Source organism: Mesoplodon densirostris, chromosome 5 (assembly GCF_025265405.1).
Source record: "Mesoplodon densirostris isolate mMesDen1 chromosome 5, mMesDen1 primary haplotype, whole genome shotgun sequence".
Classification (NCBI taxonomy): domain Eukaryota; kingdom Metazoa; phylum Chordata; class Mammalia; order Artiodactyla; family Ziphiidae; genus Mesoplodon; species Mesoplodon densirostris.
The window spans coordinates 97,447,692-97,474,520 of NC_082665.1; the positions used below are offsets into that span (position 1 = coordinate 97,447,692).

General features: G+C 33.7%; 1 protein-coding gene across 7 annotated transcripts in view; it reads left to right on the top strand.

The window, feature by feature from the left end:
• Nucleotides 1-26,829, top strand: part of NAALADL2 (N-acetylated alpha-linked acidic dipeptidase like 2) — a 1,531,400-nt gene that overhangs the window by 97,011 nt on the left and 1,407,560 nt on the right. For all 7 annotated transcript variants that reach the window (XM_060100049.1, XM_060100047.1, XM_060100046.1 and 4 more), the window contains one exon: nt 2,589-2,651. The gene's annotated coding sequence lies outside the window, so the exon portion shown is untranslated. The remainder of the gene's footprint in view (nt 1-2,588; nt 2,652-26,829) is intronic.

Below are 26,829 nucleotides of genomic sequence, written 5' to 3' on the forward strand. Positions count from 1 at the left end.
ATTAGAACTAATTAGTACTTCTGAAAAATATTTGAATGATAGGATCTGCTATTAAATTTCTTATGTCTGTTACAACACAATATTTCTTAGTAAAAATAAGTGCTATAAACCCACTTAAGTAAAACTGACACTGTTTAGTTTTTAAGAAAAAGTGACATTTTTCACCAATTGGTTTAGTTCATAAGGATTTCAAAATATAAACAATGACAGATATTTTTGAGCTAAACTTAGTCTTGGGATATAGCTTTTTTCTTGTTTAATATTTTTTTGGGGATGCTATGTAAATCAAAATGCTCTGATGCTGTTTGAATTTATTTTACATAATTCCAGAAGTGGGACAAGTTAATTCAGCAGCTGAATGACATTGTCACAGAATCTGTTTCTACCCTTCTGCTCTGCCATTCTCAAGATGTTAGCTATATCCTCAGATTAACTTCCTCCATGCTGTCAAGATGACTAAAGCATTTCTAGGCCTCATATCCATATACAACAGCAGAAGGAAAAGCATTTTGTTAGGAGGGTGGAAAACTTTGCTAGAAGCCCCCAGAATATGTTTCCTTGCATATTGTTGGCTAGATGTGGATAACATATATACCCTTAAATCAATTCCTGGCAAAGGAAATGGGTTCACTACGATTGGCTGAGTCTAATCCGATTGGCCTGAACCTGGGCATAAGTCATCCTTCCCATAGTTGCTTGGGGAAGAAAGACACCTAAGATGAATCAGGGCTCTGCCTATCAAAAAAGAGGAAACAATGGTTTGTATAGGAAGCCAATAGTGTTTATTGGAGAAACAAAGCATCAGACTTTAAGCTAGTGGTTCTAAACCCTAGCTGCACATTAGAATTACTTGGAAAGCTTTTAAAAAATATGTTGATTTAATTGTGCTGGGTTGCACATAGGTATTATCAATAGCATTTTATAAAAATCCTGGTGATTTTAATGTATAGCTAAGTTTGAGAACCACTGCTCTAGGTTAACTGAGGATAGAATAAGGAAACAAAACTCTCCATGAATCTGCACATATTTAGCTGCTCAAGCACTTTTCCATCTCTACTGAGCAGTACCTAAAAATTAATCAGCGGCCAGCAGAGTAAGGTTACCAACACAAAATCTTAGACCACAGTTAATTTGCCAATGTGAAATGATGCTCACTGCCATAGTCACTGTACATTTTCCAAGAACGTATGATTTTGGGGTACTTAAATAGCCAGACAGCCTTCATAGCCAAGCCGAGATGGGGTTTTATGTAAAGGTAGGGACATTAGTCCCATTTTTGTGATGAGAGAACTGAGTTGCAAAGAGGCTGTTACTGGAAGAGAGATAGAACTGAAGGTCTTATCTTAGTATCCTGCAGCCACGGTTTCCTCTTTTTACTTATTTATTGTTGCTACTTTGTTCTTGTTTTATGTGAGACAGATGTCATTTGTTTTGGTTAAAGTAAAGCTTCATAATTATAACAGGTACCCTTTATTAACAGCATATTTTGAGCCACGAACTGTGCTAGGTGCTTTATTACTGCCCCAACATTTGTATAATCACTACAGAAATCACATGCAGTAAATAGTACTAACTCTACTTCATAGAAAAGGATATTGGAACCCAGAGAGTTTGTTACTTCTCCGAGGTCTCGTAATTAATTCATTTCTCTGGGGTCTAGACTTTGAACCCATAATGCAGTGAAACGCCAAAATGCATTTTGCTATGCACAGAGATTTGATTTTGTGCAGCTTACCAGTTCAGCAACTACCTATTTGTTGACTAATAGGTGATAGGTGTTGGGCTAAGCCTGAGTTGGATTGCATTTTCCTTGCACAGTATAATTTACTTTTTTTTTTTTTAGAAATGGGTTTAGGCCAGTTGCTTTGCACCAAGCACTTAACATATGATCAAATAATTAAATGAAGAAATGACATGGAATCTTCATTAAGACTGCTTAATTAGGAGTTGCTCAAATTTTAAAGACTAGTGAAACTACCTTGGCAATAATTTCCTTTTCCAGAGGAACTTATTAAAATATAGAAAGTAAAGCCTTTAAACATGTAGCTTATATTGTACTCCCTGATATTTCCAAACAAATACTGAGTTACTGGAGAGTGTGTCTTGAGTTATTCAGTCACACTCCATGTTACTGTTTCTTAATAAAAACAGTACTCTTTTAATAAGTGATATAATTGGTCTGTATGGCTGACATTTATTCAGATACTTGCTTTAGAATGTGTTCTTCTAATTGAAAGATAAGAGGAAAATAAACTGAGCGATGGCTATTAAGGACTCACTGGTTTAGTTTTCACAGAGATAACGTTTTCCAAATTACTGAGTTATGATATGGAAAATGAAGGACAGGCTCCTTGTTGGGGGAAAGTGTTAGAATAGCCCTAGTGCAGAATCTCATTAAAGCAACTGTCAGGATTCCTCTATTTTACCATCACCTCCCCTATTCTGTAAGAAGCAACTGTCATTTTGAGTGAGTGTACTGCCAAAGAGGCATTTACAAATAAATGAAAAATGTCACAATTGATTTCACTCCTTCCAGGATACTGTGTGTCAGCTTTGTCACAAACTGTCTTTGTTATTCTCTGTTTTAGATCTCCCACCTGGACATTGGAAATAGCTTTTGATGGTTTAGGGCCTCTTTCACTTGACCCCAGGTAAGCCCTCTATTGGTGACCTTTTATAAATATTTGTAAAACGGTTTGAGCAGTTAGAGAGTATAAAAACATTTTTCTCTCTTTCTCTCTGTAACGGCTGTTTTTGTCAAAAGGCATTTCAATGTCAATATCATTTACTTGCATTTTTGGACATTAGAGAGAATAATTCCGTGCCCTACAGAGCATCGTAAAATTATACGATTATAATTCGCATCCTCTCCCCTAATATGATGGTTTGTTATTATAATACTTAATCTAATAATAATTCTAATAACAATTACTTGAAAAGAAGATATATGATTATGCTTTTCCTGTATTTTGAAATAGGTGTCCAAATTTTTATCACTCTTTCTTTATAATATTATCTTGGATATATGTCTTTCATATGATTTATATATAACATTACTGATACACATTCATTATTGCCATTACCATAAACTAGTCCACCAGCACTACTGCCATCATGCTGACATTAGTGAGCACTTACTCTGAGCCATATGCTATATGAATTAGCTATATGAATTAGCTTATGTGAATGTATCACAGTGGTATTTGAATCCTAAATTAATATGGATTTGAAAGAAAAGCAACTAATTAGAAATTGCTAACAGTTGTTACTTTTACCATGGATATTAAATTAAAGTAAATCTTCATATAATTATACTTTAAGAGATTTTAATCAGTATAATTAGTTATAGATTATGGATCATTTAGGATTATTTAGCTTTCTACTTGAAAGATAATAGAATGGACCAATTAGGAATATTCTGTTTCTCTTGAAAAATAGAAGTGGAAGCAATTCACTCATTCATGCAACAAATATTTATTGAGCACCTATTAAGTGGGAGCTATTTTACACTGAGGACATGATGGTGAAGATTATGTATCTATTTCTCAGGGGCTTACAGTCTAGTGACAAACGGTCAAGAACAGGCAAGTACCCCAACATGTGATGAGTGAAAACAGTAGGGATAAGCATGGGGTACAAAGTGAGAAATGAGGTGGGCATCTAAGCCAGATTAGAGATAAGTGCTCAAGGAGGGATGTGGCAGAGGATGGAAAAATATTAAATTTTGGTTACAAAGTAGTTATGGTGTCTGAAGTGTAGTGTTTAAGATAGGGAGGTGTGCCTAAAGAATTCAGGAAGGGGCACATCATGAAAGTCATTCTGAACTATATCAAGGAATTCAGGTATAATTGTGAACAGTAGCAGTTAAACTGGAAAGATTTCATCTGATACTGAATATTTTCTTCAAACTAGGCTGATGAAATTCTCACAGGGCCAGCTTCCTATATCTAATAACCAGAAAGGCAGGCCATTCTTCCTCCTTCACACCTACATAAATAAAATATATTTCCTAGAATATAAGGTCTTTGTGAGCAAGGACCTGGGCTGATGCACCTTGTTTTCCTAGGATCTGTTGCAGTATTTTGCACATAGCAGGCTCTCAGGGTTTGTGGTGTGGAATGACAGGATCAAATGTAAATTCTGGGGAATGGATAGATTGACCCAACAGAGGGTCCCCACAAAGACTGACTACTTAAAACCATATACTCCTCTTTCCCTGATCAGTTGTCACAAATGGCAAAACTGCTTTCTGCATCTCCTCTTGACTTTTAGATTCATAGTAAGGGGACTCCATCAAAATCAATACAAAATGCAATTTTTAAAATAAACAATAATGTATCAACTTATAAGTGAAAAAATGTATGTCAGTAAACTATCTTTAAAGACATAAAAAAGGTTTGAAGAAAGCTAAGAATAAGTGAAGAAAATGATTTTTAGCAAAAAAAGAAATAGCCAATATATCCAAGTTTTATTTATTTTAACTCTAGAAAATTGTATAGTCAATATACATTATAAAAGCTTTCTTTTGCAATGAGAAAGAGATGATAGCTATCATTAAATTAATCATATAAGATAATGTATCAAGAAGATAAAGTGTACTTGTTTTGTATGAAAAACTAATGAGGAGTCTTTAAAAAATATGGTGATTTACAAATCACAAAATTACTTTACTGGTGTATATTATTGTATAGTGTGGACACTTTGGGTTCAGTTACAAAAAAACTTACCATTGTAAAGTTCTCCATTCTAGAGACTTCACTATGACCGTCTTTTCTGGAGTTATTCCTTTAAAATGTGCTGTTTTATGGTCACCTTGCTGCCAGATTGGGCTTGAAACCCGTGGAGCATTTCTGTGATTTTTTTTTTTTTTTTGGTATGGCCACATAAAATTCTGGAAGGACTAAGACACCCACCCAAGGCTACACAGAGTAGGATATCAGCTCTCATGTGATATTTTAGTGACCTAAGGATAGACACAAACTGGAAGTTTCAATAAACTCAATAATTTTAGGACATTTAAAATATTTTCTTCTAAAATGAAAATAACTTTTAAAAATATAAAACCTGGGCTTCCCTGGTGGTGCAGTGGTTGAGAGTCCACCTGCCGATGCAGGGGACACGGGTTCGCGCCCCAGTCCGGGAAGATCCCACATGCCGTGGAGCGGCTGGGCCCGTGAACCATGGCCGCTGAGAGTGCACATCTGGAGCCTGTGCTCCGCAACAGGAGAGGCTGCAACAGTGAGAGGCCCGCGTACCGCAAAAAAAAAAAAAAAAATCTACATATCTCTCTATATGTATAGATATAGATATCTATATATCTATATATATATCAAACCTAAACTATATATATATATATATATATATATATATATATATATATATATATAGCAATAAAGAAAATATGAACAAGGATACCAAGTTGCACACAGAATCTCTCAACCTTAGACTCACCTGTTGTTCATAGGGTAATGTTAACATTTTGCAAAGTGAAGAAGAGGCAGTTCTCAAAGAAATTCTGCCTAATGTTTTGGAAAAATGGACATTTCTCTGGCTTGCTATCACTCAAAATACAGGTTAAGAATAGCCAAATTAAAGAAAGTCTAATGAAAGTAGAAAAGAGGCCGAAATGAGAGCAGTAGATCTGGAAATGTTGTGAAGGATCAGGATATGCCACCCCAAAATATGCTTCTTTGTCATCAAAATGATTTTTTTGTCCCTAGTTTTCATTTTTTTTATTTTTTGTTTTTATTTTTTAAAAATTTTGATTGGAGTATAGTTGATTTACAATGTTGTGTTAGTTTCAGGTGTACAGCAAAGTGAATCAGTTATACATATATCCACTTTTTTTTTTTTTTTTAGATTCTTTTCCCATATAGGCCATTACAGAGTATCAAGTAGAGTTCCCTGTGCTATACAGCAGGTTCTTATTAGTTATCTATTTTATATATAGTAGTGTGTATATGTCAATACTTTGGGATTGGGCATCAAAATGATTTTGAGCTGAATGTATTTAGTTTCTGAAATCTCATATCTGCCCAAAAGCAGAGCCTCCCCAAAGATCTCAAAAGTCACTAAATTGGGCTACCCTGGTGGCGCAGTGGTTGAGAGTCCACCTGCCAATGCAGGGGGCACAGGTTCATGCCCTGGTCCGGGAAGATCCCACATGCCGTGGAGCGGCTGGGCCCGTGAGCCATGGCCGCTGAGCCTGTGTCGGGAGCCTGTGCTCCGCAATGGGAGAGGCCACAACAGTGAGAAGGCTGCGTACTGCAAAAAAAAAAAAAGTCACTAAATCTTCTGCAAAGCTACTGTAATCTTCTCATCACACCCAAACAGACTTTGTCACAAGACTGACATATCCCCATTGGTTCTTCTAAGGTCCCTTTTATCTTTCCAAAATGTCCTTTGTTTTTCTACAAGTGCCCTTTCTCCCCTGCCCCTTCCCCTAGTGAATTAGGTCTATAGACCCCAAATTCCAACCATCCCTTTGAGGTATTTGTCTCTGAGTTCTCTCTTATGTATGCTCAATGCACATGTAAATGAATTTGTTTTTCTTTTGTTAATCTGTCTTTTGTCAGTCTAATTAACAGGGACCTAGCCAATGAACCTAAAATGAGTAGAGGAAAAAAAATATTTGTTTCCTCCCCTACTAATTGACTACTTAGGGTTCTGTACCACACAGTCATACTGAGTACTAAGAACTTCACTTTAGTAATATTTAGTGTAGGAACTTGCTTCCCCACAACTGTTGGTATCTGATCTCAAGTTTAACAGCCCTGCCTCTAGGTTACAGCTGGTCCAGGTGAAATAATACTAATGAAGAGATTAAAGTTGGACCATAGAGGCATTCTAAATGTCCTCATACTGCTAAACGACTTTAGCAAAAACATGACCCTCTGTCTTTAACAGCAAGTATGAATTTCTAATAAGTAAAATGAAAACCTGATTACTTCCTTTAAAGTAAGAAAGTGCCCAAAGAAATCAGCCCCAAATCCTTCAATAACTCCTGTAACGGCAAAAGGGGATTTCTAACAAATAAGACAAAAATGATTATTTTCTTTATTGTAGCAAGAGCTCAAACAAATCAGAAACACCACTAACTCCTTTATATATTTAGAGTAAAGAAGTGAATCAAAAGTTCACAAAGCAGGCTTTCGTCTAGTAAGAGAAAGAAATTTTTTAAAAAAGAAAGAAAGGCAGACGATGTGGCCAGGCCTATCAGTGGGATGTGTAAACAACTGTTGGCCGGACAATTGACAGAGGGCTGGCTCTGGCTGGGCCAGGTGGGGGGAACAGTATGAGGCACCGGCTGCCCTGTTTCGGGGTCACTTCCTGTGCTTATTCCGTCTGTTGGTTTCCTTCTTTTGCGTCCACCTTCTGAATTGGATAGCACCTGTTCTGTACCATTACCTTGGCAGGCAACTTTCATGTACATTTTAACACATTCTCTGTGCCAAATTCTCTCCTTAAGTTACCAAAGGCAATTGTTAAAATACTTGCAGAGCAAGTGAGACAAAAAACAGTTTTCTATAAAGACTAAGGAGTCATTTATGCTACTGGCAGTATGCTACTGCTTGTGAATTTTGTACACAACATTTGAAGCTGGCTTGTTGATGAGAAAAGCGTTAATTGTTTTTAATTGTCTGAACAAAGGGGTGTAAATTTCCTCCATTCTGTTGCTGTTTATTGGATGTCTGTTCATGCTAACGTGCCCAATTTGGCTTCTCTTTTTCTTTAACATAGCTCTGCAAATTTCCAGGAACTAAGACAAAAACAGTTCTTTTATATTAGGACATAGCCTTTTCCCAGCAATATAGTGTGGCTAATGCCAACCTGTTGTCTGGAGACTAGAAACTTTACACGTGTGTTTTCTAAATGATAGGTATTTTGAAATTTTCTATAAAAAATTTGATAGAATTTTTTCTCTTTGTAGTTGCAGCCCATTTATGTACTTTTTGCCTTATGAAGATGGAAGGGGAGAATCAAAACATCCCTCAAAACTGGAATAATACAGTTTTGGGTGGGACACATGGTCCTTTTACTAGAAGTAAGATTTTGCACACAGGAGAACCAAAGCTTTTCTCACATTTATTTCTCTTACCGTATCACTCTTCTTTACCACCAAACTCTTACTGGATGTTTATTCCTAAAATATTGACATTTGGGTAACATGGATTTCAAAGAAAACTTTTCAGAAGCTCTTTCCTCTCAATGCCTATCATGCCACATTCCACATTCCATTTAATTTTAAAGCCATTTAATTTTAATTGGTAATGAAGTAAGATACCTATTATAAAGACAATTTAGAGATGAATTCTAGTAACACATTATTTTTGATCACCATGTATCTGAATCATCTTTTGTAAAATTTTTACATACTGCATTACATTTATTTTTTTTCTAAATTAGAAAATTGAAATGTGTGATGATACAGCTAAAGCACAGATTCAGCCCAGAAAGATGAAGGACAATGGTTAAATATCAAAGGTTAATGGTCAAGGGATTTGACAGCTTTAAAAATGCAGTGTGTTTATTTAGTACATTTAAAGTGGGTTAATCAATCAACCATTCAACATATCCTAAGTATGTGGCATGTGTGTGAAAATGCACTGGGTGCTGTAAAATACGTATTTTTAAACAATCAAAAAGCATTACTGGGCTCCATTTATGATTTTAATTATTATAGAGTATAGAGGAGTTCAGTATGTTTCCTGATACAGAACTGTTTACAATTATAGGAAAACAAAATAGGCCATGAAAATATAATACAGAAATAGAGAATAGGAACGTATTTACATAGGTGCTAATTATGAGGTGAAGGCAGTATTTGTAAGAGTCATTAGAAAAGGCCTAAATCTGTGTGCTGGGGACATCTCAGAGAAGGCAATTTAGAGGCACTATGGTTTGAGGTGGACTGTGACACGAGAATTTGGGTAGATGAGAGAGGTAAATAGACACTTTTTGTTTGAGGGGAGGGGGGTAACCAAGCAGCATGACCCATAAAGGCAGTGGTTTAGAGGTAAATAGACACTTTTTGTTTGGGGGGAGGGGAGTGACCAAGCAGCATGACCCATAAAGGGAGAATGGCAGTTCGAAAAGTAGGCATTAGTGACCGGCACAGAGGATGTGTCCTGGGAACTTATTGGATGTGAGGAGAGGTAGAGGCAGGGCCTTCAAAGCCAGGCAGAGTGCTTTACACCAAGGCAGTGGACTGCGATAAGTTCTTGAGCTGGGAGTGCCATTATGAAGATAGGATCTGCTGTGAAATGATCCTGAGCTGGGACTAGAGCAGGATGGTTGGTGGGAGGGAGTTGTGGACATCTAGGCACAAGAGGAGTAGGCTGAATTAGGGTGCTGATGGGGGAGTGAATGAAGAAATACAGTGTAAGTAATTAAGCCATATTTTACTGACACTTATTTCTTATTTACAAATGTGGTACAACAATTAACACATTCCGGAGTTAGTAATTAGCAATCAGGTTAAATTACTTTGATTACCTCTTTTACATTTAATGAAAAACATTTTAAGAAAGCTACTTTCTAAGATGTTTTCTAGTCTGCTCTCTCTATATAGTTTCTCTTTTACTGATCCTTCATTCTTTCCTTCTCCTTCTACCTCTCTCACCCTTTTTCTCTGTCCTCTCTCACTTTCCCTTCTAAAAGAATAAAAATTTAGGCTGCTTTTTATTAAGTTATTTAAATAAATTAATCATCATTTTATATAATAGTTTAAACCTCATATAGGCTTAAGATTTAAAAGTAGCACCTTGCTAATATTTCTTTCCAGGCGGCTCCTAAGACAATGATTTTCAACTCTTCTATTTTTTTCTTCTGATAGCTCTATGCTTAAGTAGTTATTTCTTGATTTATAGATACTTGATACTATCTATTGACTTCTTGTTTTGTTGGTTGAGAATTAGTTTTTCTAAGATCTCATACCCAGCCATCCAAAACATCCTCCCTTTTAAAAAAAAATTACAGTTATATCACAATTGTTCAATAAATTGTTTACACATTTATAATAATAAGTGAATATCACTTACTTCCGATCCAAGACTTATATTATGATTTTTTTCCTTTCTCATACATTTTTAAGCATTAACACTTTCCTTTTTTGTTTGTTTAGTTTTCTGTATATCTGTTATTATTTGTTCCCAAATATTCTATAAAAGACCTATTAAATGGCCATCAGTAACATTTTTAAATGATTTTTTATTGTTGTTGTTCTCAGAAAAGTGTGGCCTTGAATGGCTTCATTATTAAAGACAAATAGAGGCCCCGAGAAAGAATTTAGTCCTCAGCTTAGGATACAAGAAAAACCAAAGAATCTAAAAGAAACCAGAGAGTGTTATGAGATACCAACAAAATAAACTCCTCTTTAGCTTGATGAGAGAGAGAAGGATAAGAATAAAGAAGGGAACAGATTCAGATGAAACTCATAAGCGATTGGCTACATTAAACTTTTTCTGGTTTTGGCCTGGAGATATTCCTGTTGTACCCCTTCATCCTCCTGCATCAGTTGTGGCTTTTGTTTCTAGGCCTAGTACAACTGCCATTCTGAATGTTTCTTTCCCACTTTTTGTATTAGGACCCTTTGGTACCTACATCTTATTGCAGCCTCCAACGGCTTTCTAAGAAAGGGTGCCTGGGAAAGTCTTCTGTCTCCTTACAAGCTAGATGTGTCTTTATTCTGCCCTCCTGCTTGACTGATAGTTTGGGTGATCACAGACTGCTTCCTCTCAGAAGTCTGAAGCCTCTACTTTCTTACAGTCTTTCTGTTGAGAAGTCAGAGGCCATTCTAATGGTAGATGCTTCTTTTCTAAGGAAATTTTTGATCTCTTTAGTGAGTATCTGTGTGCCTTTTCAAACTGAACTTTCAGCTTGGTAATTTTCTTATTGGTATCGTTATATTATTGTGATTTTCTTTCCTCTTTATTTTGGCAACTCCTATTGAAAAAAAATGCTGGCTATCCTGGATTAATTCTCTGACTTTACCCCTGTTAACTCTCCATTTCTTTTTGTCTCTTCTGGTTTCCTTGATTTTGTCTTTTATTATTATATTCCTAATTTTTAGGAACTCTTTATTCTGTGATTGTTCCTAATTTATGATATCCTGTTCTAGTTTTATGGTACACTATATTAATTTTATTTTGTTGAAGTATTTCTCACTCTGCATAGTCTGTTTCCTCCTGGTTATCTTTTTTTGAAGTATTTCTCACTCTGCATAGTCTGTTTCCTCCTGGTTATCTTTTTTTGCTGTTTGTTTTTGCATGGGAAACATTCTTTACATATTTAATAATCCTTAAACATCTATTTTAAGAATTAAACACTAAAAGGTGATAAATATATGCTTAGGTGGGATTTGGTCTCTGGTGAGATTCACTATGGAAGGGTGATGAGCAAGCCTTTTCATTTTTAATAACTGATGAGATATATATGTGTGTGTATATATATATATATATATATATATATATATATCATCAAATTTTATAACCCAGAAAAGTAGATATTTCTCCCATTTTAGCATTAAAGAAACAGAGTCAAATGGGGTTAAATAGTTTTCCAAAGTTACATATCTCATTAGGTCTATGTGAATCAAAATCTTGTGCTCTTTCTAAGACATCATTGTCTAATTTTATTTTTTCTCTTCTGGAGCTACACCTCTGAGTCAAGAGGCATTATGGTAAAATGTTGTGAAGATAATCATAGCTCTTTAAACTGCAGAATAAAGGCAGCTTCACATAAGTGTAAATACATTTTGAAATGCCCTCTTGAAGGCTTTCAGTTCATAGCATTTAAACTGAATGTTGGACTAGTAAATTATAAAGGAATTGAAATGCTTAACCAGTTTGTACTTTGCTGATATTACCACATTCTTGAAGCATAAAGGCAGAAGTGGAAAAGGAACCACCTTCATAAACTGCAGAATTGAATAAAAAATATGTATAATATTTTGAGAAAATAATTTGGTAATATACGTTAATAGCCTTTAAAAAATTGATACCTCTGGGCTTCCCTGGTGGTGCAGTGGTTGAGAGTCCGCCTGCCTATGCAGGGGACACAGGTTCGTGCCCCGGTCCGGGAAGATCCCACATGCCACGGAGTGGCTGGGTCCGTGAGCCATGGCCGCTGAGCCTGCACATCCGGAGCCTGTGCTCCGCAGCGGGAGAGGCCACAACAGTGAGAGGCCCACGTACCGCAAAAAAAAAAAAAAAAAAAAAAAAAAAATTGATACCTCTGACCTAGACATCTAATTTTAGAAATTTCACAGAAGGAAAGCAGAGGTGTTGATAAAACTACAGATAAATATTCAAAATTATGATGTTCATTATTAAATATGCAAACTTAAAATTAGAAAAAAACAAAATTCCTACAATGGCAGAACTTTTAAATAAATTACTCTAAAGCCATATGATGGAGTAATATGTAGCTCTGAAACATGGTGTTTTTAAAGGGTATTTAAAATACAGGAATGTCTGGTGTGTTAAGTGAAAAAGCAGAATGCCAAACTGTACTCACTGTGCAGTGCAAAGTAGGTTAAAATTCATGTACATTTGCATAGAAAAAAGACTGGAAGAGAATATACCAAGCTGCAATAGTATTTGTCTCTAGCTTCTGGAATTACAGGCAATTTAAATTTTCTCACTGATGCTATTCTGTAATTTCCAAATTTCCTAAAATAACTACATATTATGTTAATAATAAAAAAAAAGTATGTAGCCTTAAAAACACTCGAAGGAGAACAGAAAAACTCTCTCTAGTCTCTTTGCTATTGAGAATAAGTGAGGCTAAGTGTCCTTTGGCTCTTCTCTGCTTTCATGTAACCATCTGGGGACAGTACTAATGGGACAGAATTGGGCTCTTTACTGCGCTGGATTGTTATTAAGAATTTTCTAACTTAGGAAAATGTGCTGATTCCTGTTATCTTTATTGTCCATTTTCTTCTTTTTCCTAACTCCATTCTCTCATATTTATTCCTTAAACACTCATCATTGGATTGTCATAAATATGATTTATTTAAGTCACTAATGTACATTTTAAATTTATTGTGCATTTTTCTTTACAGTGCAGCTCTATATATGATTCATACACAAATTGGAACTGGTTTCTGAAATATTTTGTAAAAATCTATTAAAGGTTTCCTAGTGACAAAAGTTACATATGAAAAAAGTTAAAGGTGTGTAACTGGATTAAATGAATAAAATGTAAGGGGAAAAATCATCCTGCTTACCTATAATTAATACTAGCCTGGCTTTTAGCCATTTTTCTAGGTAAACAGTCATTCATGTAACTTATTTACTAATTGCAGTAATTTTAAACACCTGGGCTCCCTTTGCACTATCTATAAAAATCTTTAGGTAATAAGAATTAACACACGTATGATGTTGAAGTGGAGTGAAATGGGTGAGATATAGATATTACAGTTGTCACTCGGTATCCTCGGGATCCAGGACCCCTTGTGGGTACCAAAATCTACAGATGCTCAAGTCCTTTATATAAAATGGCATACTACCTTAGCTTTCCCTATTTATGGGCATCCCACAGATACAGAGGGCTGACTGTACTTACACTTTTATGAATTTCAGGTATACTGAATTCTAGAATAAAAATTATGTAAGCGGCATTATCAGTTCGGTGGATACAATTTTAATGACAGAACTTTTTTAAATGAATATTTTAAAACATATGTTTTTTTAAAATTTCAAAGCACAGATAATTTGGCCAAATTAAATAATTAATTCATAAGGGCGGGCCGTAGATAATGTTCTTGAATTTTCAAGAGAGATTGCAGTGCGTATTTTTTTTCTATAATCACTGTGCAAGTATTCATTACACATCCAAGAGCTAAAGCTTTGCTCACTCTATTAAAAATGGGATTATAAAACATATGGGCTCGTACTGTATATGAATAGAATGAAATTTGGGCAGATTGCTACTATTAAGCAGCAACGTAAAAATAGTGCTTAAAGTCAGAGGCAAAGAACATCTTCAGCACAGCTTCATTTATGAAATATGGCAAATTAAATGACTTTTAAATTTTTCTCATTTTGACACCTCCCCTAATAGGTTAAAGAATTTATGTTTGGTCTAACTGAGTTCATAATTATCATGTTTATTAATTTACAATTTTGGAAGGACGCTTTTAACTTCACTATTTTAGGTTTGACTTAGACAACTTTATATTTTCATCCACTGAAATGAGGCTGATGGAGTGAGTGGCCTCACTACCTGGGGGGATGGCTTTCTTAGTTACAGCTTCCCATCTTCCTCAGAATTGTCACACACTTTGGTTCCTCCTGTCCCCAAATCCTAGATGTGACTCTATTTTCCCACTTGGGGAAAGTTCTGATCTCAAAGTTCTGATCCTGCCCCTGAGGTTTAGTGTGTTTATATTATCAATGAAAAAAAAAGTTTTCTAATGGTCTCATCCTGCAACATAGTTAAAGGATTAAATGATAGCCACTGATGTGTTTTCTGTTGGCTAAAATACTTTTCCCCTTTGTTAAGTAGACAGTTTTTCTTTTTCTTTTTCTTTTTTTCTTTTTTTTTTTTTTTGCTTATAGAAGGAAAAAGGATAATTTAAACAAAATTTAGTTTATGTTAAGAAGACAGTTGAAACACTGAAAGTCTTTATCTTTTGGGCCATTGATCTCTGTTACCTGGGATAAAGGCAGAGATTCAAACTGTTACTTGGGATAAAGTCAGAGATTCAACTAAGTCTTTAATTGTGAGGTATAAGAAGTATTTACAGTATGCTTACAATGTATCCAATTGAATATTTTGTTCAAAAATGAAATTTTACTGTTTTATTCCTCTTTCTGGGACAGACATTCACTTTTTTCCCCTTAAATAAGCAGATAATTGAATACATACTTTACAGGAATTTAAAAAATCATAAAATGTATATGATAAAATAAATGTTGTTTAGTTCTCCATATTTTTATCCATTAGCTTTGGATTGCCTATAAGAACCATGACTTGAATAATAAAGGATTCTGTAGCATATGTGTGTTTTACACATTACATACACTGTGTTCTTCATTATCGACAAAAAGTCAGTCTTAAATGTTTTTGGTCTGTCCTTGACTTTAAACAGAAATAAGTTCATTCAGTTTTCTTTTGATGCATTATTTAATGACACCAACTTTTTGTACTGATGTCTGACATATAAGGAGCTCATTATAAAACATCTCCCATGTTAATGTATGGTTAATGTGTCGCTCATGTATCCCCAGATGTTGTGGACTTTTACATAGTCCTCAAATATGTTTTTCAGCCAATGTTTATATAGGAAAAAATTATATCGATTTATCTAAATTCAGTGTATGATTTTTTAATAAAAATAATGTTTGAGTAGAAACTAGATATAGTTGTTAGAGTGTCAGGATCAGGTGTAGCCTCTGTGGAAAACGTTGCATATAGCATTAGTGATGCACTTGAGTATGGCTGATGCTGGAAGCCATGCTGCTGCATTGAAATCAGCCATCTGCTAACTACTGTATTAATTGCTTGATGATCATGAAGCAATGGCTTCAGCAGTTTATATCCTAATATAATAGTTTACCACGTAGAGTTTTATTTTATTTTTATAAATTTATTTATTTTATTTATTTATTTTTAGCTGTGTTGGGTCTTCGTTGCTGTGCGCGGGCTTTCTCTGGTTGCGTGAGCGGGAGCTACTCTTCATTGTGGTACACGGGCTTCTCATTGCAGTAGTTTCTCTTTTTGCAGATCATGGGCTCTAGGCACGCGGGCTTCAGTAGCTGTGGCTTGCGAGCTCTAGAGCGTGCGGGCTCTAGAGAGCAGGCTAAGTAGTTTTGGCGCACGGGCTTAGTTGCTCCGCAGCATGTGCGATCTTCCCGGCCTAGGGATCAAACCCATGTGCCCTGCATTGGCAGGTGGATTCTTAACCACTGCACCACCAGAAGTCCCCACTTAGAGTTTTAATGTGTTTTATGAACCTTATTGTATTGGGGTTAATGTATAACAAGTACTAATATTTCCCATTCAGTGTAACAGGAAAAAAGGTTAACTTTTTATGTCTGATTTTTAGGAACTGTAATACTGACATTCAGTGGGAGAGATGCCTGAATTCTATTTTGAAAGTCTGACATGGTGGAAAAAACATAGGCTTTGACATCCATGGTCCTTGGTTCAGATTCCACCACTGCTACATTAGGTGTACTTGGATAAGTTCCTTAAGGGTTTTGAGCCTCAGTTTTCTCCTATTAAAATAGAACAGTGATATTCATCTTTTACAGTTGTTTTGAAGGTTAACAAAAATATAAATAAAACATTTCAATTCCTTGTACACAGTAGTCAGTATATTAGTGAAGGCTATTAGGATTAGTGATCATTTGCAGTAATTTACTATGTAAAAGTTAATAATAATGCCAAATTTTGTATAATGCCTTCTGGTTGGTGGAGCATTTTCGTATACAACATATTTAATCTTTCCTAAAGCTCTGATGAGGCATCTTATTATTATTCTTAGCATGTCCTATATATAGCTTACATATGAGGTTAACTGATGTGGCTAGTAAATGATGAAGTAAAAATGTGAGCCTAATCTTGTAACTTCCAAGTCTCTGCTCTTTGTACTATAAAATATCAATTTCTTATTAATAATTAGTAACTTCACATTCTGGATGACAAACATTTATTTGGCTTAAAAGTTTTACATAGATAGATAAAAAATTTTCTAGTGGAATCAGGTATTAGTTTTTACTAAACATCAATAGTGTAAGGAGCTGTTAGTGATTTGCAATCCCCTAGAGTCTTCACAAGCTTTAATTTACTGAGACACATGTGGGCACCGACTGGGTAGCTACCATCCGTATATTGCAGATGATGTGCCTGATGTCCTGAGAAGTTGTGTTTTGCTGAAGGTGATGCTTTTAATAAATAGCAGAATGTTGTGTCTCCAAGTACAGGTTTTACATGAATTTCCCAAATTCTATTTTATTTAGCACTTAGTGAATAAGTATTATGTTTAGAGTAGATGTTGTTAGAAGTACAAAAATAAACAAGGCAAGTTTCTTGCCTTTATAGAGGTTAAAACGTGTGTGTGTTTGTGTGGAGAGACAAAAATGTGTTTAAATGATCACAATGGAAGGTGCCATATGTCAATGATCACAATGGAAGGTGCTGTATGTTATAATAATTGGAAACCCAAGTCAAGTGTGATGTAGAAAACAAAATAAAACAAATCTAGATTATATCTTTGGTCAAAGAAACTCCCAAAAGGTGTAATAGTTTATGTGGAAGAAAACTGGAAGTGACTATACTTTTTTTAGAATCTAAAACTATGAAAAACTGCATTTTTTTCTTTAAGGGATTATGGACTGTAATGAGTGCACTCTACAGTGTGCTAAAATTTATGATAAGAAAAAATAATTAAGCAAGATAATATAACTGCCTATTGATGCTTAATGGAAATACTTATGTATTCATTAAGTTTAGAAAATGGAAAACTTAGTTCTGTGTCTTAATTCATTCCACTTATGTTTAGGTGGGAATTAGGTTTAATGAATTTTAATAATATCCTTGAATCTGATGTATTTATCTTCATCTAGAACACTTAGGTCCATACTACTTTAAGTAGCACATTAAGATAAAGATAAATTCTTCCTTTTCTTTCATCTATTCCTGAAAAATTTGAGTGTATGTGGTTTGGAATTAGTCATTTTCCATTTCTCATGATTAATTCAGGAAGCAAACATTCTGGGCTTTCCAGGTATGTTCTTTTTAGTAATGGGTGATTTTTTGTTTTACATTTGAAGGTGTTGTCCTCAGATGAATGTTAAGCAATTCTCTGTCCTTAAGTACAATGAAAGCTACTAAATTTGTTCATCTTAATTTAGCTAATCATGTTCTCCATGCTATTATATTTTACATGCAAAGTAAAAATCTCTGTGCTTTAAAATAATCTGAACTGACATAGTTTGTGAAATTTTACAATTATAACTACCACATTATATTTTACATATTTTATAAATATCTTTAAAAATATTTCTATTTTCTCCAGAAAAGAGAAAAATAAAGAGAAATCACCCAATCTTTGCCACTCATTATGCTTATTTAGCCTCTCTATCCACAAATAAAAAGTTGTCATATCTTTCATGGTTTTCTCTTTTAGTTAATATATTTTGAATATCTTTCAATATTATTAAATATTCTTCTATAATTTAATGGCTGTAATCTGATACATATACTGTAGAATAAGCTGTATCACAATTACTTATTTATTCTGTTGTTGAGCACTGAAGCATTCCTTCCCTTCTCCCTCCCTCTCTTTCTCCCTCCCATCCTTCCTTCCTTCTCTCTCTCGTTCTACCTTTTAATTAAAACACTACTAAACTTCTTTTCAGCAGATCTGTGAGCACATTTTTTATTGTTCAGTTAGAAAAACTTCCTAGAAGCAGTATTGAGAAATTAAAGTATATGTACATTTTTAAGGGTAATTAAAGTATTGTTGCATTTTCTCCAAAAGGTTGTACCAATGTATGCTCCTATATTCATGGTGTTTTTTTGTAATTAAAAATTTGGCTTTGTGTAGTCATAGCTATCAATATTTTCCTTTATGTTATTTGCTTTTGGTATCATGCTTAGAGAAGCCTCATCTTCCCAAAGTGTGTGTATGTATGTGTGTAAATATATAATATTTATATATATATTCCTTTCAATACTGTAATGGTTTATTTAATATATCTATACATAAATATATAGATATGGATATAGATATAGATGTAGATATAGAGGTATAAGACCCTTTGGTCCAAATAGAATTTATTCTGGGCTACTCTTTAATACTCTAACAATTGCATGAGCATGTTATCAGCTAACTACAGGAAAAGGGTTTACTATGGTCCAGCTAAGTGTTTTATAGGCATTATCTATTTAAACATCACCTATGACAGCAATCCCCAACCTTTTTGGCACCAGGGAACAGTTTCGTGGAAGACAGTTTTTCCATGGATGGGGCCAGGTGGGGGGGATGGTTCAGGCAGTAATGTGAGTGATGGGGAGCGATGGGGAGCGGCCTATGAAGCTTTGCTTGCTCACCTGCTGCTTACCTCCTGCTGTGCGGCCTAGCTCCTAGAAGGCCACGGACCACTACTGGTCTGTAGCCTGGGAGTTGGGGGCCCCTGACCTATGTTATATAAGCTACAGTGATTATCCTGTTTTACAGATAAACTGAGACTTAAAAACAAGATTTAAAACTAAGTATCTGTGGCTTCAAAGCTTGTTATCTTAACCAGTAAGCATACTGCCTTTCTTTAAAAAGAAGAGCTACACTGTGATTGAATACTATAATTAGTATTGTTGAATAGGAGATTTCTTGAAGGAGGGATTTGCCTTTGATGATTGATGAAGAAGCTCAAGAGTCATAAAAGGAACCAGAGAGAGTTCCTGCAGGTTCCTAGACTCTTTACATAACATTTTTCTCTGTCTTTTTTATATCACACTTTCATTTTGGATAGTTTAACTTCTCTGTCATCAGGCAATTGTAGTTAAATAAGTTTTCCTCTTAATATAATACAAATTTAAGGTGATAGGTGCTTGCATTCTGTTTGGAATTGCAATTTCAGTTCAGACGTCAGGAAAAGGAATCTCTTTTGCAATTTAGGTAAAGGTCCCACAGAACAAAGTGGCATGATTCACCACCCATGTGAGTTTTCTCACTGCTGTTATGTTTTATCCTTTTATGAAAAAAGATTCTGAATATTTTAGGGGACTGATGCTGAATTTTCTAACATTGTTGGCAAGTATGTATCAAAATTGTATTCTTCTTACTTACAGTTTAGTATTAACATTTCCTATTTAAATATTTAATATCATTAGAAAAATAGATAGCATTCTTTTTCTTACTTACTCCTTTTCATTATAAAAAATATTGTCTTGTCTCTTAAGTAAAAAATAATGCATTCCCTTGGTTAAAAAAAAAAAGCAGCAACAATTTTAGAAAATAGTGATCTGGCTTTCATATCTGAAAGCTGTCTTTCTTAATTTATAAGAAATCACTATAGAATTGTATAATTTTTTTCTCAAGAAATAAAAGAGAGGGACTTCCCTGGTGGTCCAGTAGTTAAGACTCCATGGTTCCACTGCAGGAACATGGGTTCAATCCCTGGTCGGGGAACTAAGATCCTGCATGCTGTGTGGTACGGACAAAAAAAAAAAAAAAAAAAAAAAAAAAAAAACAAGAAGTAAAAGAGAGACATTAAGAGAGTGTGATATTTGTGAAGCTCACTTTTTTAGAGTATGTGTTTTCAAAAAGTGAAGATCCATAAATTGAATAATTTTTATGGATTATAAAATTTATAGTGCATTTTTCCAGAAATATATTTTGATACCATAACAATCTATAATTACATTACAAAAATAACCTTTGAAGCCATATATTTTTATATTTGTTAAGTTATTAATAATGATGTTCCAAACATGTTACAAATTACATTTTGTTTTGGCCTTTTTATCCCCTGATAGAGACTAAATTCTCTTTATCATTGACCTACATGGAATCATAGACCTACAAGCAACATAAATGTTGTGTATTGACTTTTAAACAATGCACACTTATTTTTAGACTACTGTAAATATTCCCATTGTGAATATGGGAAATTTAACTGTTTCTTTCAGGGGTTTCATCTCATGTAATATCTCATGAAGTTTTTTTAATATCTCAAGGTTCTATTAATGTTATTTTTGTGTTTGATTAACATTATAAGAAATATTTCTGTGTTAAAATGTGAAGTATCTTTTTAAACTCTGAGGATCACTTTCTTGATTTTTAAAAAAAATCTTGACTGTAGTAGAATCCTTTAAGAGGTACCTCTTCATTAGGTTTTTAGTAAATATGTCATGGATTTTTTTTCTCATTTGTCATGTGTGCTTATGGAGAAATATTTGCATCCATTTACTAGCTGGTTTCTAATATCATGGGGTAGGAATCTGAAGGAGTCTGTACCACTGGTTGGTGGGAGAGCTAGTACATAAAAAAGTAAAGCATTTTGTATTTCTTTTAAAAATATTTCTTTGTCAGGAGGACCTCAATATCACTGCTAAGTTTGATGATTCGCTAGGAGGACTCAGAAGACTCAGGATGTAGTCAGGAGAAGGGCTATGATTTATTACAGCCTAAGGAAAAGGCACATGGGTCAATGTCTGAGAGAAATCAGGTACAAGCTTCCAGAATTCTCTCCCAGTGTAGTCACACAGGAAGCAGTGATCCCTCCAGCGATGAGTGTGACAAATGTAAAATGTTGTCAACCAATGAAACTTCTTAGAAGCTCAGCAGCCAGCGTTTTTGGTGGGGATGGTCATGTAGGCACCTTCTGTCCAGCATGTACCAAAATGACAGACTTCCAGAAGAAAAGCAGGAATTCAGCATAATCTATATTATTTATATAAACTGTTTAGGCATAGCGAGCCTTGTATCAGTTCTGGGAATGGTGGGTACCCTCCTGAATCTAAATTCCATCTCTACCACTAACACATTATGTCTCTGAGAATATCACTTTTACCATTCCAAATCTCAGCTTTCTTCTCTCTTAAATGGCAAGGTATGCTAGATAATATTAGAAATAATCTCTAATTCTCTAATTATTAGAATCTGAGTTTTATATAGATTTGTTTCTTAATCTCTGTAGATCAATGGGATTCTTTTAAATTACTTCTTCCTCTAGCTCCCGATGTGATTTATTATAGATGAGGCTCAGAGGTTTCTATTACACTTAGGTTATTTCTGTTTGAATTTTTCCTACTTTTATAATTTCCACATCCAAAATAAAGTTGTGTCTTGTATGATAAAAATCCAAAGGAAGAAGTTAAGTTATAGACTGCATGGCCTTAATGAAATAGATATGAACTATGACAAGGCAAGTAGTCAATCCCCATTTAACTGAGGGGGGCACAATAAGTCAGAGAGAATATTTAATTTGTAAATGTCTGTACAGCTAACACATCAAAGAGCCTAAACAAATAGTTCTTCTAGCTGCTCAACAGGACGTTCTTTGAGGGCAGATGCTGACATTTTGCAGTAGGAAAGTGTGGCTCAGTAAATAGGAGTGGCTCGATAAATGTTAGACAGATAATAGTTATATGAACTTGGAGTAATTCACTCATTCTCTCATGCGACAAAATTTTAGAACATAGTTATCAAAAACTTTCTTCCTTTTAATGTTTTGATTGATGGTTTTGTAATTACCTTTGGTGTTTTCAGTTCATCTGGGACCTGACTTTTGTTGTAGGGGATTTTATCCCTCCTCTTTAGAGCATTAGTTTCTGCCTTACTCTAGCAGTTTCTTCCCCTGCTATTGCTGTGTCTCTCTGTCTCTGTTTCAGGGTACTGGAAGCTACTTGGTAAATCGTAATTTTTTTTTTTTTTTTTTTTGTCTCCTGGTCTGCTTTCATGTACCATTCTGGTCTAGAACAAAAAAAATATCTTTGTTCCTGCTCAAGCTGTCATTGAGATAGAAGCTCCCAAACAGCACCATTTCAAAGAAAACCCTTTGACAATAAAATAAAGCAATTTGCCATTTTCAGTGAAGATCATGGCCATTCTGGTGGAAAACGTGTTCAGTCATTCTTGTAAATGAAAGAGAATTATGGTGCTACTATATTATTTTTTACAATATATATCCTGTACTGACATTTTTCTTTTTAGTTAGTTGGACGTAAATATAGCTCTTCAAGTGTATTTTGGGAAGTATATTTTGTTCAAAAGTTCTTTGGAACTTTTGGAAAATTCTTCTTTAATAATTCTATTTTGAAAATATTTTTCTAGAGCTACATGGAAAATAAGCACTGTAACTAAATTTTTGGTATTAAAAGGTACCTACTAAATTATTTTAAAAGATGCATTTAATTGAATATTGAAAAAATGATTCTATACTGAAAATATTGTATGTTGACAGCTAGACTCTATCTTTTGGAATTGTATCTTTGTAATTTCAGTACCATATTTAACAAATTACATTTATAGTTCTCTACTTAATTCAACTCTTAGGCATTATATGAAGCATACATTTTTAAGTACCAGTACTTGAAGTTTTATGATTAAATCTATTCATATAAATTTGATGCTTTGAGATTGTGAAAGGAAATGTCAATTAGTTTGTAATTTAAAATACCAGTAGCCCTAGAGTTGTAGTATTGAAATGATGATATTATTGTTTCACTTGAAATAGTAGATTCTAAGAGATTTTGAAATGTTAATTTAAAACAAAAGGCATTGAGAACAATAATATGTGAAATATAAAAACTGTTTTCCAGAGGAGCAATAGAAATGACAGCATAGGGTGTAAGATATCTAGACTTCGGTGGAACTATAATTTTAAATCTTAAAATCTGTGTGCTTCAAATTTATTTATAATTTTGAATCAATAATATATTTATAATGCTTTTGCATAGTTGTATACTAGTTGGGCAAAAATATTGCCCCCCCACCAGGGGTCCTATTTTAATTGTAGTCTATGTAAATAATGCCTATTGTAGCTATACCAGGAGAAGCAATGATCTTAGGAACATGCCATTTTGTTTGGCATCTGGTGACCAAGTATCAAGGATAGAAGTAGACCTTCTGTAAAAGTTGATATATTTAAAAATAATAAATATGTCAGTAGTGATATAGAAATTGTTTCAGAGTATTCACTACAAAGATTCACCATTTGACTCTTCTGAATCTAGCTGGGAATTCTAAAGTGTCTAAAAGTACTCTATTTTCAGACCTAGCCAAATTTCACACACAAACAAAAGTCACAGTTCTGGATAACTCAGTAATAAATACTTTAAGATATAACAACAATTTAATTTTTATGATGATGTAGCAGTTTTCAAAGCAAATTTAACTAGACATTTAAAGCTAATATGTTGTTTTGGCTGAAGTGATTCTGTTAATTTACTTGTTTTCTGCTGAATTTTCCACATGAAAAGGCATTTGTATATTGAGTCTTTTTATTTTATCTATTTAAACATTAATTTCTTTTTATAAATGCTTAAGTTACAACATTTTTTTTTTCTGGTCCTATTAAGCATATGTTTAGAAGGCCTATTATCTCTTTCCTAGTTATTTATAAGTATATGAAATATACTTTTTGGCAATATCACAAATATTTTAAAAGAAAAATTTCAGTAACAAAGAAGTTTAGCATGTACTCTTAGAAATTTCATGATAGATAAAAATTAAGACATACTAATATTATTTTATAAAATTTAATATAAATTAAATTCCCAAATAATTTGGGAAGGTTTCTTGTGAAGATTAGAAAGATTTATTTGGATTAATTTATGCAACAGCACCTAACTAAAACTTACTTAAGACTAATATAAGCATTTAAGGTTATAAATGTCCTTTTAGATACTAAGTTTACTATATTCTACAAGTTATTATTTATATTATTGTTTTTATTTTAATCAGTTCTAAGTAATTTAAAATTTCCATTATGATTTATTTATTTTATGACTGAAGAGTTATTCAACTCTGTGTTTTTAAAATGTATGTTTTAGTTTGTTTTTTTGTTTTTACAAACTTGTAATTTAATTGCATTCTGATCAGTGAAGGTGATCTATGTTTTAAATTTCTTGAAACTTATATTTTGTCCTAGAGTATGGTAAATACTTGTTAATATTCTGTGTGTGCTTGAGAATAGTGTACTCTTCTTTGGTGACTGCAGATTCTAATGAAAGTCATTAAATTTGCTAATTTTCTTGTTTTAAATTTCTATAACTATTAATTTTGTCTAATTAACCTATTTCAGTACCTGAAAGAGGTGTGTCAGTCTCTCTCAATACTATTGATTTGCACATTTCTCCTTTTATTTTTCTCAACTTCTGTTTTATATATTTGGGGGCTTTTAAATTATGCACATATAATTTAGAATTATATATGTTACATATTCTTAGTGAAGTTAATGTTTTATTATAATTAAATTGCCATCCTAACTCTAGTAACAGTGTAGTTTTATTTTATCTGAAATGTACTTGGCTATTCCATATTTCCTTTGGTTCATGTTTGCTTTGTATTTCTTTTCCATCTGTTTCCACCCAGAGTTTCAAAATCTGTATGGTTTACATTTGTCTTGTGTCCCTATAGCTGTGTTTTATGGTATAATAATGATATCTTTATTTCTTTTTCTCTATTTAAAAAAATTAATAGACTTTTGCTTAACAGTTGTAGGTTTACCAGAAAATTAAGTGGAAAGTACAGAGAGGTTCCATATATCTACTTACTTCCTCCATCTCCAATTTCCCCCACTAATCTCACATTACTGTGGTGCATTTGTTCCAATTGAAGAGCCAATATTAATAGATATGTTATTACTAACTAAAGTCTATAGTTTACATTAGGGTTCACTCTATGTTGTTCATTCTATGGGTTTTGATAAATGTATAATGACATGTATTCACCACTATAGTATCATACAGAATAGTTTCACTGACCTAAAATATCTCCTGTGCTCTACCTTTTTATCTCTCCTTCCCTTTTCCTGAACCATTGGCAACCAGTGATCTTTTTTTACTGTCTCCATAGTTTTGCCTTTTACAAAATGTCATATAGTTAGACACATTTAGTATGTTACCTTTTTGATTGGCTTTTTTCATTTAGAATTATGCATTTAAGATTCCTCCATGTTTTTTTGTGGTTTGATAACTCATCTCTATTTATTGCTAAATAATATTCTATTTTATAGGTGCTTAAAAAAGCAGTTTTTTAATTCACTCACCTATTGAGGGACTTCTTATTTGATTCCAAGTCTTGATAATTATGATTAAATTTGCTCTAACCATTTGTGAATAGCTTTTTGTGTGAACTTGAGTTTCCAAACCATCAGGTGAATACCAAAGAGTGTGAGTGCTAGATCATTTTTTAAGAGCTTGTTGAATTTTGTAAAAAACTGCCAAAGTGTCTTCTGAGATGTCTGTGCCATTTTGCATTTCCATTAACAATGAGTGAGAACTCCTGTTACTTCTTCACATCCTTGCCAGCGTTTGGTGTTGTCAGTGTTTCAGATTTTAGTGTAGATGGAGTCATAAAAATATCCAATCAGACATTTTCTTTTGTATAACTGATGAATTATTATATTTATATTTATTTTGATTATTGTTATTTAACTTACTGTGTCTTTTTTGTCTATGTCCTACTTTTTCAATAAACCATTTTTGTTTCCTTATTGCTTCATGTTGGATTGGTGCATATGGATTGTGTGTGTGTGTGTGTGTGTGTTATATCCCATCTTCTCACTTACTGGTTTGGAACTTATTTTCTTCGTTATTCTTGATGTTTACCATGTATACTTAAAGTGTAAAGTTGAATGCTAATTTAGGACTGGGATATTAGAACACTTTGATATGATCATCTTTCTGATTTACTTGTTGTTTTCATTTTTTTTCTGATTTACTTGTTTTCATTTTTTTAATTAAATTTTTTAAATGCCTGCAATTTTGACATTATTATTATCATATACAGATAATATTTGTGTAGATTTATTTTTTATTCATTCCAGAAACACAGCTTATTCAAACACAATTATATTTTGGTGATTATTTCCTTTCAGCACTTTGAAGATATTTTAAAAATAGTGTTCTGGCTTTCATTACTGTTGTAGAGGAGTCTGCTACCAGAATGGCTGGTGTTCATTTTTAGAGGACTTGACCTCCTTCACCACCTCTTTTGCCTTTTCATCTGCAGTTTCAGCATAATGTGCTTGGGTGTGGCTTCTTTTACTTGCTTTTATCATTTGAGCACTTTTAGTCATTATCTCTTCAAATACAAACTCTTTAAACTTTTCTTTACACTCTCCTCTGGCTCTCCTCTTTAATATTACCTTA